Consider the following 9,410-nt stretch of genomic DNA (forward strand, 5'->3'; position numbering starts at 1 on the left):
TTTAAGAAAAAAATGAGAAAAAAAGACATTCAAACAAAAGTCTGTACAAGAAGCAAGATCACACAATGACAATTGCCTCATCCCTCTAAAAATTTATTTTTTCATGCCAACTCATATTTATTTTTTATTTTTAATGTTTCGCTTTAGGGTGCGTACATTCACTGGAGAGAGAAAAAGAGAGTGAGAAGATGAAAAAGCACCTCCCGTGGGGGGTAGCCACGCTGCAATCCTCTCTGTTCTTGGGATTTGGAGCACGCATGCACATGTACCCACTGTTTTTCAAGCCACTGGGTCTGAACTTGAACTGTGCAGTCAGTGAGATCTAGCCCCTTAACCACTATGTCACCAGCTGGCCCAAACACATTTTTTAAACATGCTCTTTTTAAACCGTTGACTTACTTATTTATATCAAGAGAGTAAGAGCACACACAGGTGTACGCAAACACAAGGTGGTCTTGATGGGCCTTGCCTGACCTCTAGCCTCCCACTCCAGTCTTCCACCAGCCAGGCGCACAGGCCCACACCAGTGTACTTGACATGTTCTGGTAGACCCAGGATCTGAACCTGAGTCTTCCATATGGCTCCAGCATCATGCAGTGGCACCCTATCAGCCATCATGGCAGAGCCGATGAGCACATTTTTCACACATTAACTTGCGCCTTACAATTTATAGTTACAATATTTATTCACAGGACATCTCTTATGGCTTCAGCACTGTGCTGGCTGCTTCGCGGATGACAAGCTGAAGCAGCCAGGGGTCCTGCCCTAATCAATTACAGGAGCTAAAGATCATCTACAAATAACTGATTCAAGCACAGTATTATAAAGTAAGTGGTACCAGAAAGACACTGAAAGATTCAGAGAAAGTTATGAGGATAAACTTAGTAACAGTCGGAAGCCGTTATCACCCCTCATCTGAAGGAGCCAGGAAGCACTGTTACCACGGGCCAGAGGAGCTGCGCAGTGGACACTAGGTATAGGACATCCCTGCTAAAACAACATCAAAGCAGGGAAGGAGGAGGAGGAATACTCCAAATGTTTGTTTTTTTTCCCCCTACTATCTTCTGTTGCTGCTTCCCATTGGTTAACCCCAACCATAAGCCTGAGGATAGTGGACCCTAGGTGATGAGGGCTGTAAAGGTCAGCCTAAGGAAACACAGCAAGGGACACAGAATGAATCAGATAGAAAATGGAGAATAAGCCGAACAGGCAGACTCCCAGACTAAGAGTGGCTGGACAGCACAAGGAAGCCAAATGATGAACAACATTCTCTTATATTCTCTTAAAGAACTATGTAAGATGATTTTCTCAGAACTGTATGCTGAACTTGAAGGAAACCAAAATTAGTGGCTGAACTGGAGAAAAGTTCTGGAGTTAGAGGAGCAAGGTGGGCCACAGCTGGAGATTCCCCAGAGGGGCACCTTAGATTTTCTAGAAATAATAAAATAATGGGGGTCCTCTAGGCTCTAGTCCTACTTCACCAGTCTAGCTGTGTGACCTTGGGCAATTCACTTGGTTTCTCTGAGACTGTTTCCACCAATTAGGAAAAAAAGAAATTGAATTAGTACTTTAAGATTCCTTCCTTCCAGTTCTAGGATTCTGTGAAGTCTATACCACCCAGTAAATAACCATGTTCATCTGAAGAGTAAATACCTCACTATATTGCAAAAACATGTTCTACTTAGTCATCTTTGAAAAAAATATTTAAATAAAGACATTAACAACTTATAGATTCTAGCGACAGTCAACTCCTCCAGGTATAACAAAGAATATTAAAACACATACTCTATCATTTAGTGTAACCTTGAAACCAGGTGACTAATGCAACCTGATTTAAAAACATGCTCTGGAATTTGGGGAATGCAGAGAAACAACAGAGTAAGCAGAATAATTTGGCTAAAGGGATACATTTTGTAAAAATCAAAATGACTTGCTTAGTTAATATGGTAAAGAAGCCAAGTTCATAAAGGTGTCTCCAAAAATAAATGAACTCCAATGTGGGAAGGGCTACAGCTAGCTTTCTCTCTCACACGCACAGAGTACCCATTACCACTGATTCATAACACAAATCTGTACTGTCTATTATTACCAGGTATTAACACAATCTGCAGGAGGTATCTTTAAGGGCAACAGAGATAATAGCAAATACAATTATTACCTAATCTTTAGGTAGAAGCTCTTTTTTAAAACTTTGCTATAGGGTTTCCTAGCAAATTGTATAGGGGAATGGTCACACCGCAATCCCTTCTCCTCCATTACTCACTCCTGTTGGGATTTCAGGCATGCAAGCATATTTACCAGCATGTTTTTTGCCACTGGATCTGGGATTCAAATGCACAAACAACCATGTGGGATCCAGCTGCCTTAACCACCATGCCACTGGCTGGCCCTAGGAATAAGCACGACGGTCAATCTTTCCAATCTCCCTGCCTTCTCTAGCCAGCAACATGCTTTTTCCTATGTTACTAACAGTACCTCAAAATTAATTTGTGTTAATACTCCTTTCCGTGTTATTTCAATGACAGTACCTGTCACTTAGAGTCTGGGAGAGGCGTAAAGAATCTGCCCACTATTTATAACACTGTTCCTAAACATTTTCTCCAATCCTCTGTCTCTCAGGTCTGGTAGCAACTAGGAAATCTGGTGACTGAGAAAAACTTTTTTTTTTAAAGAACTATTTTATTTAAATATTTAAACAAACTTTAACCAGAGAGGAACAGAGCCAGAGAGCAAGAGAAAAAGTGAGAAAGTCGTCAGGTCCAGGACCTAAACTGTGGTTGGCCACGTGGGAGTTCAGCACCCTTCACCACGCCACCTGCCAGCCCCGCTAGGAACATTTTTAACTCAAATGAGAAAAACTAACTCCAGCACAACTGAGTCAAAGGTCTGCACACTTAGGACATTAGCAAGTCAAATATTCTGATTACTTAACAAACAGATGTTGAACAGCTACTATATACCAAGCACTGGACCAGGAAAAGGCCTTGGGGGTATAAAGATGAGTAAGAACCCCTAATCTCTAGGAAATTAAGAGAATGATGCAAGAATCAGACATGAGACCTGTAGGGTGGGGTGGTGATGGAGCACACATCATTCTACAAGGCTGACCCACATTGAAAGATTCCAGGTTCAGTTCAGAGACCTCCTTTGAGTATGCCAGCCACGCACATGCCTGCAATCCAGGGCAGGCTGGAGCTACGGGGTGGACCATGGCATCAAGACCCTGTCCAAGGGTGCTATCCGAGGGTGCTGTCTTTCTCTCTGTTGCTCATGGAATAAATAAACAAACAAAGGTAAAATTATATATATACACAGATATATATATATATGTATATGTATATACATACACACACACACACATATATATAAACAATCAGGAATGTGAACAAAAAATTACAATACAATTTAGTGACAGACCATGGCATCAAGACCCTGTCCAAGGGTGCTATCCGAGGGTGCTGTCTTTCTCTCTGTTGCTCATGGAATAAATAAACAAACAAAGGTAAAATTATATATATACACAGATATATATATATGTATATGTATATACATACACACACACACACATATATATAAACAATCAGGATTGTGAACAAAAAATTACAATACAATTTAGTGATAGATGAGATATGAAAGTACTGTAGTAACACACCAAGGACAAGAACAACTCTAACTTGCTCTGCCTAAAGGAAGACATCATAGAAACAGTACAGGAGTTTGGATGTTAAAAGAGTTCGAGATGGGCCGGCCTAAGGCCTAGAGATTGGAGCAGCTGGATCCCACAAGGCTTTCTCCCTCTCCCAGACTCTAAATGACCAGTACTATAATTGAAATAACATAGAAAGGAATATTAACACAAATTAACTTTGAGGTAGTTAGTAACATAAGAAAAAGCATGTTGCTGGTTAGAGAAAATAGGGAAACTGCAGTTCAAATCCCTGATCTGGCAGCTTGAGAAAAAAAACCTGCTTGTGTGTGCACGTGCACATACACAAGCCCAAAATCCAAAAAAGAGGGATAAATGGAGGATAAGGCGTTTAGGTGTGACTGTCCCCATGAGGGATGCTTTCTTGCTCTCTCTCTCTGTCTCAGTTAAGCACGTGTGCCTATGACAAACTATAATAAATAATAAATAGTTAAAAGATAAAAAGAATTGGAGGCTTATCACTTGAGTTATGTTTGAATAGTCTTAGCAAGAGGGAAAAGAAGAACTGAGTTGTTATAAGATGCTCCGATGCTCACAATGGCTGATTTGGGTGAAGCACCTAGAGCTGAGTCTAGGCTCAAAGAGATTAATTAGGTCCAAATTGTGAAGGCTTTGAAGGACATGCCAGGCAGCTGGACTTTGGGAACAGGCATCCAAAACAAATTTTTAAGCATGAGAGTGACTCAGTCAGATATGATTTTGGGTAAAGAGGAGGCTGAGCAGGGGGAGTCAAGTGGTAGATATTTACCCCCCCCCTAAAAAAATCAAGGTGAGAGATGATGATGGCCTGAACTAAAACACTACCACCTAGCAAAAAAGTGCCAAATCTCAGATATTCCATTTCCAGTCTCCGTAACAGGACCTGGAGACTGGAAATGGAAAATAAAGAAGATAGAAAATAGCTTTAAATGACTAAATGCGTGTGTGAGGTAGAATTTCCATTCATTAAAATATTAAGGGAGGGATGTCTGGCTTAATTACAGTTTCTCAAGCATAATAATCTTTGTTTATACCTTTATTGAAAATCTTCCTAAATAAAATTTTTTGCTAAGTGCATTAATCGTGAAATTTTTTCCTATATAAGAATCACCATAAATGTCAGTTATCACTCTACAGTACAAAGTTTAGATAATGCTAGAACTCAACCTCTCCCAAGGGACATCTGATAACTTGTTTTTGGAATAAAAACCTAATTATCAGATGGTTTTCTTGTCATTGTCCTCCTTCTTAGTCAACAGAGTATAAACTATGCAACTACCTGATTTTTCCGAGCAGCAGAACATGGTAATAACACAAGACTCTTTCCTAGCTGAACTAAACTTACATTGAGCTATATTCCTTCCTGATCTTTTTTTTTTTTTTTTTTCTTTGAGAGGTTTTGCTTTAGGGCATTTGCACTCGCCAGAGAGACAGAAAGAGAGAAATCTCCTCTCCGGATCTCAGGCACGCATGAACACGTGCCCGGGACTCAAACTGCAGTAGACACATGGGAGTCCAGCGACATAACCATTATGCCAACTGCTGGTCCCCCTTCCTGATCTTTTTAACTGAAGATGGAACACAAGGTGGTTAAGGGCTTAAATTATTAGTGAATATGTACAATCTCACATTCAAAAAAAATCATACTTTAGGTCACCTAAATTAATGTGACCTATTGACTTTCTAGTCAGTCTTTATTGGAGGGCACTTCAAGTACAATGTCTTCTCCCAACAAACCTAACTCAGGAGACTCTGCCAACAGGTTCAACTTCTGTTATCTTTCTTATGTCTCATTTAAGCTCTCAAGACAAAATCTGTTTTTAGTAATGCATACCTTCCCTTGACTAGGAAAGGTGATGAGGTATTTTTATCTAAGTTGTCTTGCTGAGCTGCACAAACATAAAAATAAAATAAGTAAAAGCAAGTGAGGGATGCTAACACTGTTCATTAAAGGGCTATAATTATCAACTACCCAGTCTGATACAGGCAATGTTCTTAGATGAGTCACAGATAATTGCATGAGAATTTCCAATTTTAAGGTTCACTGCAAAAGCTCTTAAAACTGAAACTACTATTCTAAGATCCCTCCCACCTTCCCCATTGAGAAAGTAGGAAGTAATTACTAGGTTTGTTTTTAATTTCCTTAATACTGCTAGAAGTAAACAGTTTAATCAACAAGCAAAACCAAATGTAAATCCAAATTAGCAAAAACAAGTCGTCTTTTTCAATGCACCTCAACCTTTCACAACAAAACACCTCTGCAGTATGAATGCCAGCAAAAAGAACAGGATTCAATATCTTCCTGGAATACTAATTACACTCAACTTTCCCTTCATCCAAGCTAAGCTGAGAAGCTAAACCTGTGCCTTCCGTCGTTTGTGAATCCCATAAAACTATACTAAAGTTTTCCATTTTTTTAAAGGAGCTACCTCGAAAACCCAAAACCACCTCCTTCCCACACAGAAACAAACAAGAGTATACCCAATTATTACACACACAAATACTAGGCCAGGCAGGCAGAACACAGTGCCAAAAATAGAGCACCAAAAGATGTTTGCCTGCAACTGAAGATTCTCTAGTAGGCAACTGGTCAGAATCCAGCTTTCACGTTAAGAGAAACCCTAACTTTCTGGGTTCAAAATCAATATAAAGCAAAGTGATCCCTCCGACGTCCGGTTCGGTGGCGAATGACCTCTGTGTGGAAAAGGAGGCCCCTAGCCTCGGCCTCCTACCCGTCTAGCTGAGGAAGTGGAGAGCTGCCCGGGAAGAGGGGCCTGGGCAGCCACGTCCTACTCACCCCAGGGGGCAGCGGGAACGGAGGAGGCAGGGAGAGCACGACATTCCCGCCCACGGCTTGGCCTCGGACAAGCGTCAAGGACCCCGGGGACTCAGGGGTGGGGACCGGCCCCTCTCCCAGACCCTCGGGGTCTACTCACTCCGCAAGAGACCAGCAAGAAAGCCATTCGCCAAGGCTCCCACCCTCTGTGCCTCCTGGGGAGGGAGCCCGGGGATGCTCCGGTGTGCCCCCGTTTCTCCCCCCTCGGTCGGATCGCGGGTAGGCGCAGACAGTCCAGGCAGAGCCCCAGCATGAGTTTTAAGCTGCCTGGTCCAGGACTCAAATCACAGTAACCCATGTGAGAATTCAGTGATGTAACCATTACACTATATACTGGTCCCAAGACTTTTTAAATTTTTAGTTATATATACATTCAATCACTGTACATCATAACAGCATGAAAATGAATTTTCTTAGCATAAATATACTGCACACCAGTATATTTAAAGATATTATCATAAATGTTTTCATCAACAATCGTCCATTTCCATATTACTTAAATATCTTGCCTCTATATTTTTCTCCTTGATTCCCTTCCTCTCACCTTCCCCTACCTTCCACCCTCTTCCCACATTGTCTCCACTATCTGTGACCTTTTGCTCTACTTCCCTCATCACAGTATCACCATATCAGCCCAGTCCCCCGCTGCAGTCATTATTCTTGTAACTATTCCACATGTATCTGACCATATTTGTTTTCATATGGTCCAACAGATGAGGTAGGCCATTTTTCTCACTTTCTTTTGCAGCAGTTTTTTTTTTAATTGTTATTTTTTGGCTTTTCATTTTGATCTCTAATGGCAAAGCAAGCTTTTTAAATTATCTAAGCAATGGTGGGGAAGGGTACATCACATGACCAATGGATACATAAGGCCATGCAAAATGATAAACTTTAACATTCCTTCCAAGTAAATCTAAAAATACAGGAGAAGAAGGAGGAGGAGGAGAAGAAAGAGGAGAAAAGAAGAGGAAGAGGGAAGAAGAAGTAGGAGGATGTCAAACAGTAGGGTTGATTTTTTTTTTAAAAAAAGGAAAAAAATCCAATTTTTATGTTTGGAAGAATGCAATGAAGAGTAGAAATAAAAAGATTTCAAACTCACTGTACAGAAGTGAAGATCTCATGCAGATAATTGGCTCTAGAGAAGGGCAATGACTCACACACTCACAAATATATTCAGACTCATAAGTCAGGATATAATTATAAAGAGATGTGGTAATATCTGTTGAAGATATTCTACAGTTTTATCAACTGAACTAGGAAGAAATGTTCACATGTCGAAATATTCACTTTGTAAGAGAAATAATGTGATTGATTGTATAAGAAATTAAAAGAAAAACAAGAAAATAATTTAAAAAAGAGAAATGCTTGTTATGACACCCCTTGTCACCTATTAAATGAACATTTACTTTTCATCTGAATACCCAATATGAGAAAGATAATGCAAAATATATGGCTCATGATATGCTGTTGCAAGATAGTATTGTCAAGCAATCCATTGGTCTGGATCTTTTTTTCCCTCTTTGGCTAGAGGGCATATGTGATTACCAGAGAGAGAAATGAAAACAGAGGGAAAGTGAAAAAGCATTTTATCCCATAGGCAGACAGCCCTTTCTCCTCCATCTCTTTTCTCTTTAAAGATTTTAGGTGCACACACACACCCAACATGCTTCTCAAGTCACCCATAAGAGGACTTGAACTGTGCAGGCAGCCATGTGGGATTCTGCTGCCTTTCCCGCCAGGCCATAAATCCAATCCAGTCTGGGCCATTTTAATAACTACAGAAACATACTCAAATAAATACACCCAATAATATTGTTTTTAAACAATCAAAATCTTAACCACACTTCATGTTCCTCCAAACTTAATACTCTATTTTCACTGTCTCTTTAACTGCAAAACTCCATGTATATAATTTTATTTTACTAGCAGCATTCATACTTCCCATTCTTTCTCATCAATTACACTTTCATTTCCATCACTTAATTGTCAAGCATTATTCCTGCCTCATTGAGTCTAACCAACATTTGCTATTTTAGTATTTGAAATAAATAATTTCTACATTAATTATTCAACCAAGATACGACAAGCATGGCAAACTCTCAGGTCTGAGCTGGGTTGCATTTGGTTCTCTGGTGATCTCAGGTAAACTTTTGTAGCTACTGTCCTCTCCAAACCCTTCCTGCAGTATCTACTGGGCACTTTCAGTCTTACCTGGATAGAGTCTCTGAAAGGAAGAGCACCATGGAAAAGTCTGAATTCTGCCCTGAATGGTTGATGATGGAGACTAAAGGTCTGTTCCTGAATGACAGTAGAAATGAGGTAAGCATTGGTTTCAAGCCAGTCTCAGGACTCTAAAAGAAACAATCATACCCACCAGTCCAAGGCTGATCCCTCTCATGGAAAATAACAGAAGAGACCTTTACAACTCCCTCTGTCCTCTAATTTGGCACATTTTCATCTTGTCAATTCAACTCTGAGCACCTGATTTCCCTGTTGGGTACTTGGTCAAGGCAGAAAGGAAATGTTTTCTATTGATTTTCTGTTCCCCTTGGAAGCATGTTAGAAATAAAATGAATCAAGTCTATTATTTCTTCTCCATGAACTTTGCAGACTTCCAGAGGTACACCACTGGGATTTTTAAAAATAATTATTTGTTTAATTTTATTATTATTATTTTTTTTTCTTTTTATTTATTTTTTATTTTATTATCATCATAATCTTCTTTCTATTACACTAGATTACATATAACTTTACATTGACTTCCATTGCTTTTTCAAAAGGGAATGCCATGCATGTCAGTCAATGCAGAGATATCAATCTCCCCGCTTTATCATTCAATATCTTTTCCATGCTTTTCCCAATAATTATTATTATAATTTTTTTAAACAG

At 39.8% G+C, this 9,410-nt stretch overlaps 1 protein-coding gene across 1 annotated transcript in view; it reads right to left on the bottom strand.

The window, feature by feature from the left end:
* Positions 1 to 6,616, bottom strand: part of OSBPL9 (oxysterol binding protein like 9) — a 67,209-nt gene extending 60,593 nt beyond the window's left edge. The window contains exon 1 of the mRNA XM_006149408.3: positions 6,483 to 6,616. The gene's annotated coding sequence lies outside the window, so the exon portion shown is untranslated. The remainder of the gene's footprint in view (positions 1 to 6,482) is intronic.
* Between the last annotated feature and the right edge of the window lie 2,794 nt (positions 6,617 to 9,410).

This window comes from Tupaia chinensis, unplaced genomic scaffold (genome assembly GCF_000334495.1).
Source record: "Tupaia chinensis unplaced genomic scaffold, TupChi_1.0 Scaffold000259_1, whole genome shotgun sequence".
In the NCBI taxonomy this organism is placed as follows: domain Eukaryota; kingdom Metazoa; phylum Chordata; class Mammalia; order Scandentia; family Tupaiidae; genus Tupaia; species Tupaia belangeri.